Source organism: Mastomys coucha, unplaced genomic scaffold (assembly GCF_008632895.1).
Source record: "Mastomys coucha isolate ucsf_1 unplaced genomic scaffold, UCSF_Mcou_1 pScaffold15, whole genome shotgun sequence".
Lineage (NCBI taxonomy): Eukaryota > Metazoa > Chordata > Mammalia > Rodentia > Muridae > Mastomys > Mastomys coucha.
The window spans coordinates 6,587,636-6,596,327 of NW_022196897.1; the positions used below are offsets into that span (position 1 = coordinate 6,587,636).

The window sequence follows — 8,692 nt, forward strand, 5'->3', positions numbered from 1 at the left end:
AAAAACAAACAAACAAAAAACATCAAAACAAACAGCAGCTGTTGGTGAGTGGTAAAAGTGTAGCTTTGATGTTCTGTTGTTTTCAGATGGCTGCTACTTTATATTGCCAACAAGAAAAGCAGGAGCCAATGTGCTGTGTAGTGGTGACACCGCAGTGGTGAAGAGAAATCAGAGCCTATTAGTGTAGGGTTTCATTATTATCCATTTAAAGCGCGTCAAGCTCTGAAGTCTAGCAGCAATGCTCACAATGCCTTTATGACTATGGTTGCTGCGTTCTCCATTGTTAAATGCCAGTTCTGTTGGTCTGTATCACTTAAAAAGACCCCATGCCTCAAAGTCTCAGGATTTAAGAAAATGTGAATATTTTTTTTTTAATTAGGAAAGCCAGCAAGCTATGACAAAATTACAGATGTGGTACTTAAAAACAAACCCCCCAAGAGCTGTGCATGAATAAGTAATTATTACTTCAATATTAAAAACTACAAGCCAAAGAGGCTGTTGTTAAAATCGCCCAGCAATCCTGTGAGCTTCTCAGACTGGCTTCCGGATTTTCCTGGTTTCAAGCTGCCTGTCTGGGATCCCTGGGGGTTGGGGGTGGGTGTTTTAGAACAGGGGTCAGGAGCCTAAAATTGTGTCCAAAAGATTATTATTCAAAGTAAATGATCAATGACTCATTAAGCTATCATCAGGTTAATAGCTTTTTAACATCCTTGGAAATTGAGCAATTTTGCATAGTAGGACGGACTTGAAAGATGCTGAGAAAATGGTTATAGGATTGTGGTTATGAATGGGAAAATATCACAAATACAACTGCAAATATGTGAGACAATATTCTAAACATTGGATTTGATGTTCTCTGTACAAGAGTCAATTAGACTCACTGGTCAAAACTCATTCGACTGTATTTTGAGCTATTTGCATGTCACTATGTAAATTAAACTACAGATACAAAAAAATAATTCTGATTCTCAAGGTCATAAAGAACAAAGCTCTCTCAGCCTCTTGAAGGAGACAGGAGAACTAACCAAAATGTGATATAGCCTGAACTGGACCCAAAAACAGAAAAAGGAAGTGGAAAGTTAATGAAATCCAATGAAATATGAAGTGTGGTTAATAATGATGTGTTAACGTTAGTTCATTAGTGGTGACAAATGCCCCCACACTAATGTAGTTAAACATGACTAATGTTGAGGACGGAAAACCTTGAAGGCAGGGCAGTGGGGGACTCAGTAACTTTTCTCTAAGTCTACAACTATTCTGTAATTTTTAAAGTTTTGCTTCTAAAAATAAAAACATGAATAATAAGAAGAAATATGACAATGTCATTTGTGAGGACACTGAATGAAAGTTGAGAAAATGAACGTAAAATACCAGAGTACATTATTTCAGCCAGTATGAAGTAGCCAGAGAGGGTGTTTTTGTTTTCAAATTTTATTTGGCATTGTCGGAAAATAGAGACTCCTCTACCAGGATCACTCTCCCACGATAAAACAGCTCAGATGGTCGGGTTGCTAAAGCTACCTTATTTGGTATCCAGGCTAGTGTTAAAAGGTGTGGTATGGTAAAGAGAGATGGTATGGTTTCATTTTCAGCACAGAATAATCACTACTGTAAAATAACATCTCCAACACGTGCTTAAAATCCATCATCCATGAACTGCACACATTTTTATAAAGAGAAAATTCACTCGTGCCTACCAAAACATTTCCTTTTCTGGTGTGTGTATACAGATGTGTAAAAATAACTCGCTTATAATGCCATCGACATCTCTTTGTTAAGCAAGCCTTTATTCTATAACCCACAATCATCATAATTAAATCCCGTTGATCCCTTGACATACAGGAATCCTTCCTCATCGTTTGATGGTGTCAGTGCTAATCAGCCCTTGCAGCTGCTTGGACAGAGCTGGGCACATCGCTTCAAGTATGTCTGGTGTCGCCACATCTGGCCTGGGTAGAGATGCGTCTTCCTTGGCAGGACCTTTTGTGGCGCGCAGCTCCATCGGGACCACGCCTCGTGACAACGACAAATTGCCACCCCCTTTCTTCTTCAGTTAACAGTTCTGGGACAGAGGTTGTGGGCTAGGACTAGAGCCAATGTAGACGGAGATGAAGACCATGAAGAGCAGGAGTAGAAAGAGACTGGCTGCCACGGCGGTCACTGCAAACAGCTCCATCCTCAGCTTAGCACTCGCGACCAGGACTCCTGGACTGCAGTGAAGCAAAGGGTTGCCATGGGAACCGCAGTGGCGCCCCCCGCGGAACCCCGCGTTTATTACGGAGAATCGATCTGCACCAGGCACCGAGGCTGCTACTGCGGAGGCCGCTGGAGGCTAGCAAGGGGAGGCGAGGGGGGTGGGGAGCAAAGGCGCAGGGCATCCGCCCCTCCCCCACCCGCCTCCATCCATCTGGGTTCAAGAACAGCAGAAATTGCGTTTAGTGCAAATTGCTGAAGCTCCCTACTCCGTCCTCAGTGGTGGGTGGCACGGTGGCTCGCGGGGAGCAGACGACAGGGAAAGTCGGAACACCGGTGCCATGAATCCCCTTCGTCCCCTCCGCAGCCTGCCAGCAGTATGGGAATCAAAGGCCTGTCTCGCTGGGGCCCCCGGGATCCTGCGGATCCGTGGGGGGCGGGCAGGATCTGCCTCCAGAATCCCACAAACCCTACGTGAGCGAGTTCGAGGCCAGAGGGCAGGCTTGCAGGTCCATCCCCCCCGCCCCCCAACCAGCCAGGACAGCACTTAATCACCGTGTCGCCTGTGGCGTGCCCTTAAGTCTGAGAGGAAAAGAAAATTCTCCTGGAATCTTCGTTAGAAAATCATTTCCTTTATTAGCCCTCAGTTCCGGGAGCCAAGGACACTTGAAGGCACGGTTGGGGTCCTGAAGGAAGAGATGGGGTCCGGACTGGAGACAGCCATCTCTGTTTGCAGCCCCCGAGACGGAGTCACTCATCCACCTTGTCTCCCGACTGACTCTCCTGCTCTGGTAATTAAGAGAGAAGCGCGGAGGCGGGTTCACCCCTTTTTGCTCGTCACCCTTTCTCCTCCCCAGTCATTGCGAAGCCCCTGGCCTGGGAGACTCGGGTTCCTCTCCTGGGTGGCGAAGGCCCTCTCGCTCGGGGCTATAAATATTAATAAGTTGCACGGCTCCGGGCTTAATTATCTTCTCTTAATTGTAGCTCAACCAAAAATCGAGCTTCCTGCTACTCAGGCCTCTAAATCGGGGTTATTTGGTTTCCGTGTCTGGAAGCCCCTTCAGCTCCAAGTCTTTTGTGTTGTGCCGCCAAACCTGGAAACCATATGCTGCACCTCTGCGCGGGTTAAAATCATCCAGAGAGCAATGCGCCTCTCCTTGCGCTGGGTTACCTGCGTTCGGGGCATTCTTTCGCTCCCTAACCCCGAACCTGGTACTCACTACTACCAAAGGATTCTGCCTCTATCTTTTTCCTAAGTCCCTAGGATCCTTAGACAGCAGTAACCTATAGGGGTTTGTCAGATAGGGGTGGCCCTTGTGGGGCACGGAATTCACCCAGCAAATCACTCGACGACACCTGATTCAAGGGAAGGGACTCTTCATCCCGGCCCAGGAAAGCAGCCCGCACCGCTCCACGGTGGCAGGGGGGCTCCCTTGGGTTCACTTGATCTGGTTGCACTGGGACACCACCCTTGTGTTGCTACCTGAGCAGCCCCGCTCCTTGCCCAGGGCTCTTCCCAGTGCTTCCAGAATTTTGTGTGAAGAAAGGGGGGTGCCTGGAGCTGAGCTCTCCCCCCTAGGTCGCAGGTGGGAGGACAGAGAGGTCTTGGCAGCCTGCGGTTTCACTGTCCTTCCAGCGCTCGAAATCCTAAGCTTAAGCTTAACAAGCTGGACATTCAGTCCTGCCTTGGCCGGCAATGCCTAGGCTTTCTCTGGTTCAGTCACCTGGCTATAGAGGGCACCTGACTTCTGCCACGCAGACTATGGTCTCTCCAGCACCTTAGCTCTGTGGTTCTTTGCCTAGCGACTAGGGAGGAGAGCTCAGAAGGCCCCCTCATCACCAACGCCTGCAGCTAAGGCCTGGCATGCCCCAAGCGCAGAGGGATCCAGCCTTGCTGAGTCAGAGGAGGTCCTCAAACCATGGAGAACATTCTTCCCGGTGTGCCTTAGAGGGTCTGCTTGGTCCTGGTGGACCTGACTTAGATTTCTAAGGCCCTGTCAAAGTCTATGAGAAGCAGCTGCAACTCAGTTCCCTTTAGCTCCTTCGAACCTACAAACAGCTGCCTGAGGCAGGTAGATCGTGTCTGTGCTCAGATTATGATCATTTATAAATGTAACAATTAAAGGGGTACAATGGCATATTCATGTAATCCTAGCACTCTGGGTGAGGCAGGAGGACTGCAAAGTAGAAGACAGTCCTGGGCTCTGTAGACCCTGCTTCAAAAAATGAAGCAAAATATTAAACACAATCGTCTGTTTACATGATAACCATTTGAGCTGCATCAGAAGAAATGTTCCAAATACTAAGGGTTTAGGTACTATTCCCCCAGTAGACAACTTAGCACTGAATATACTTCAGTTAAAAATGCAGACTTGTCACAGAGGTCCAATTATAAGAAACTTTCACAATCTGAAAGAGTAGTGATCAAAGTGGCTGTCACTGGAATTTCCCAAGTCTCCTGAAATCACCAGAAAGGAATCTATTTCAGATACTTCAGGACTAGCTACAGTAGGTACATAATCTCTGGTGGGGTTTCAGAGGCAAGATCAGTTTTACTTCTCGGCCATACTAACATTCTCTTATGTAATTCACACAAACCAGTTGTTCTCAAGGGTCCTCCCTAATGCTAGGTAGGACCCTTTAACCCAGCTCCTCATGATGTGGTGACCCCAGCCATAAAATTATCTTCGTTGCTACTTCATAACTGTAATTCTGCTACTGGTATGAATCATAATGTAAACATTTATGGAGACAGGTTTTCCCAAAGGGTTGAGACCACCGACATAGACCAGCAGCAAATATTTGACCCAGGCCCAGAGCTGGGAGACCTGTCTTGGGTGGTTAGACAGGAATTCTGAAGTGCAGCAGACCAGCTTTGGCTTTGCCACTTCCTAACTGTGCCACCACCCAACCCGAGGCCCCAAGAGTGGGAAAGAGGCTGCATGATGAGCAGGAGCCAGACTGAGCATAGAGCAAAACAAATGTGGGTGGAGCAAGACTGAGGTGGGTGGAGCAAGACCGAGGTGGGTGGCAGTGATGGGCATTTGGGCGGTCGGGCAGGCTTTAAAAAATTACTATCCCGCACTTTGGCACTTTGCAGATGCTCAGTACCGATGTCAAGTGACCCAGAACAGCAGTATGAGAATGTGCTTCAGCCTCCTCTGAAGGGGTTTGGGTTGTGTTGCCCATTTCACCACAGAGCCTTTGTGGAGGAACTCTTGCTCCTCACCCGCTTTGTCTGCTGGAGTGAGTGGAGGCGGGAATAATGAGAGTGGGCAGCCGCAGACCCTCTGTTCTCTGAAAACCACAGAACAGCAGCTGGAAACCTACTGGGAGTTTTCTAGGCTTTTCTTAATTGGTCTTTTATTCCAACCAAGAATAGTTGCACGTGGCTGAGAGAAGTGTTAAGAATATTTCTTCTTTAATGATAGTCCTGCACTATCTCTCTCACACACACCTTTTCTCTCTCTCATACTCACTCACATACATACTCACACATCTACCTGTCCCCTTGGCCTTTCATATTGCATATTTTAACTTGATAAAAGTCAAAGTTGTATACCAACTTGTACTTGTCTCTGAGAAACCCTACCCACAATTCATCTTCCCTGGCAGTGAAAGGCTCTGAAAGCTCGTTTTTGAATTCTGAGATCCCAGACTCAGCCCAAGATGATGCAATACTAAAACAGCCCAGAAAGCTGCTGTGTCTGTCATGGGCTGGCTTTGTGGTACTGTGGAGAACTGGGCCAAACAAGAACTCTTGTGGCCTCGTCCAGTCTTTGCAATACCTCCATCGTTGTGGGACTTCAGGTGGAACCAATGTCTGTATCTTTCAACTGCTGCTTTTAACTTGAACAGACAGATGAAGCAGAGGCCAGAGGAAGTGAGGGATTGCTTTCAGAGATAGGTGGAGCATGGGCTCCGGCCCCATTGTAAAGCAAAGGAGAGACTGGAGACCACTGTCAGTTTCAGGACGGATGGCTTTCCACTGCATCTCTCCAAGGTGGCTAACTGAATGTAGGCCTCAGGTAAATGGCCTGGCTCCACTGAGACGCTCCAGCTTGTGTTATGTATGCATGTGTACATTCACCTGTCTTGGACTTGTCATAATGCCTGCATTTATATAGTACATATAGCCAGACATACCCTCTCTCCACACTCTGAAAGCCAACATTCATCTACACCTCGCACCTGGTGTAGGCTTTAGATGGCAAGCCTGGGAACTGAGAGAATTAATATAGTCTCTCTTTTGACTAGGTTTTCCTATATGTTGCTTATAGTGCCCCAGGTCCTCAGCCTGCTGTTATGAAAAATACGGGAATGAGGTAGGAGACTGCAGAAGAATAGAGCTGGGCCTAATAAGTAATTAGAAGCTTGAACGATTTTGCAAACTACAGCTTCTGTCCACCAAAGGAGGCCTACTCAACAGTGGCAGTGGACAGGGGTGCTTACTGCAAACAAGGCACTATGCTGAACATCTCACACGCAGCCACTCTGTTCAGCCCTGTGGAGTTTTTATGGACAATGTTTTAAAATTTACATTTAGGTTTATTTTTATTTTTATTCATTTGCATGTGCATATGAGTTTGTGCATGTGGCTACAGGTGTGCTGGAGGAGGCCAGAGGTCAGATTTCCTGGAGTTGGAGTTATCTATCGGCAGCTCTGAGCTGCCCGAAATGGATACAGGGAACCAAAGAGGAGTCCTCTGCAAGAGGAGTACCTGCTCTTAACTGGTGAGTCATCTCTTCAGTCCAGATAATCTTTGCTTTAAAAGTGGGAAAAGTAAGACTCAGAGCTATTCTTCAACATTAGTAAGCAATACAGTCAGGATTTGGCTGGTTTTCTCACCTGTGACAGCACAAGCTGTCAGATGAGGAAACCAGGTTCAGCCAAGTTGGAGCCACTGAGTTTAAGGAACATTGCTTACACTGTCGGTTTGTATTATCTGAACATGAGAACATTTCAGGCATGTTTTCCCTTCTGTTTCTTCCTACAATACGAGATCTGGTATTCCGAGAGTAGCACCTGAGCAGCAGGTCACCCAAACAAACATGTCCACAGAGTTCAGGGAAGAGTTCCCACACAGACTGTGTCTGGGTGACCTGAATGTAGGGCTTGCCTACTCCCAGTCATTTAGCATTTAACATCTTACATCAGTTGGGTTAGTTAAACCAGAGGGAAGGACTCAGGATAAGGATATCTTAACAAATAAGGAGAAAGTAGACGGGACCATCCTGAAACCAAAAGAAAAGCAAAAAGCATTGGGAAGGGAGATGAGGAGAGTGGGTGACTGATACTCAGGCATATGCCTTGTTCATTTCATCTTAAGGTTCATCATGAAAAGAAGTCAGGGCAGGAACTCAAGGCATAGAACTCAACTCATGCCCTTGAGAAGAGGCTGGGGGATGCTGCTCAGTGGCTTGTTCAGTTCTCTCCTTCCAGGAGGACCACTGCCTAGGGGTGACACCACCCACAGTGGTCAGGGACTTCTCACATCAGTTAGTGATCAAGAACATGATTACAGACCTGTTTGCAGGCTAGTCTGGTGAAGGGTTTTTCTTAAGTGAGGTTCCCACTTGATGAACAACAACAAAAACAACATGCTGTTTTTAGTAAATTATTCTATAAGCTTAGAGTGCTTTATATTCCAAAACATCTACTTTTTTCTTCTTTTCTCTCTCTTTTTTTTAACACATTGCTTCATTAATTCCTCTGTTCCCTAAGAAGTTAGAGTGTGTTATATTTCCAGAAAATGGGTGCAGAAAAGAAAAACAAACGAAAAGTTGTCTTTTGCATGCATGGTGCCAAGTACAGGGCTTTGGACACATTTTCTCATCTCTTCCCCCAGTAACTTTGAGTTACGGATTTGATCAGCTCCTTTTGACATATTAAGAAACTTAAATCCAGCAGGGAATCGATTGGTGATGTGTAACATTTCCTCCATAATATTTCCTAAAGGGTCTCTTTGTTTCCTTGTTTTCTGATGTCAGTTGTTAGGAAGGCTGGAACCACTTATTTCCTTAAGATGAGTCAGAACTCTGTCGTATGCCTACAGACCTTTCAAAGCAATACCCAGAATTGTCTCTTTGCTTCTATATGGAGCATTTCCGCTAACACAATGAACTGAATTCTAAAATGCTAGTTTGATAAGAGTGGAGGGCTTTCTAAGGGAGAAACACTCTTAATTAAGTAGATAGGAATGAACAAGAAAGCGATTGAGGGTTTTTTTTTTTTCCTGCTTCATAAAATGCACTTGGCTTATTTAAAATGCTGAAGATGTGCTTGAGTGCGCAGTCGTTTGTGCCTGGCCTGATGTTAGTATACTCCTTCATTAAATGGAAATATGCCTTTATTAAAATAATGTTCAATCAGCCACAATCCATCTACTCTCATATGACTGCTTTTGTTCTCAAACAATGTACTTAAACGTGAATCATTTTTGTAAGAATAAGCATATTGTTTGCTATTTTATTTAATACCCTATTATATAAACATCTC

The 8,692-nt window shown here is 45.8% G+C and overlaps 1 long non-coding RNA gene across 1 annotated transcript in view; it reads left to right on the top strand.

Annotated features, from left to right (window-relative positions):
* Positions 1 to 1,714: 1,714 nt before the first annotated feature.
* LOC116089747 overlaps positions 1,715 to 8,692 on the top strand; it is a 28,909-nt gene continuing 21,931 nt past the window's right edge. Inside the window, exons 1-2 of the long non-coding RNA XR_004118460.1 lie at positions 1,715 to 2,984; positions 6,798 to 6,927. This is a non-coding gene — a long non-coding RNA (uncharacterized LOC116089747). The remainder of the gene's footprint in view (positions 2,985 to 6,797; positions 6,928 to 8,692) is intronic.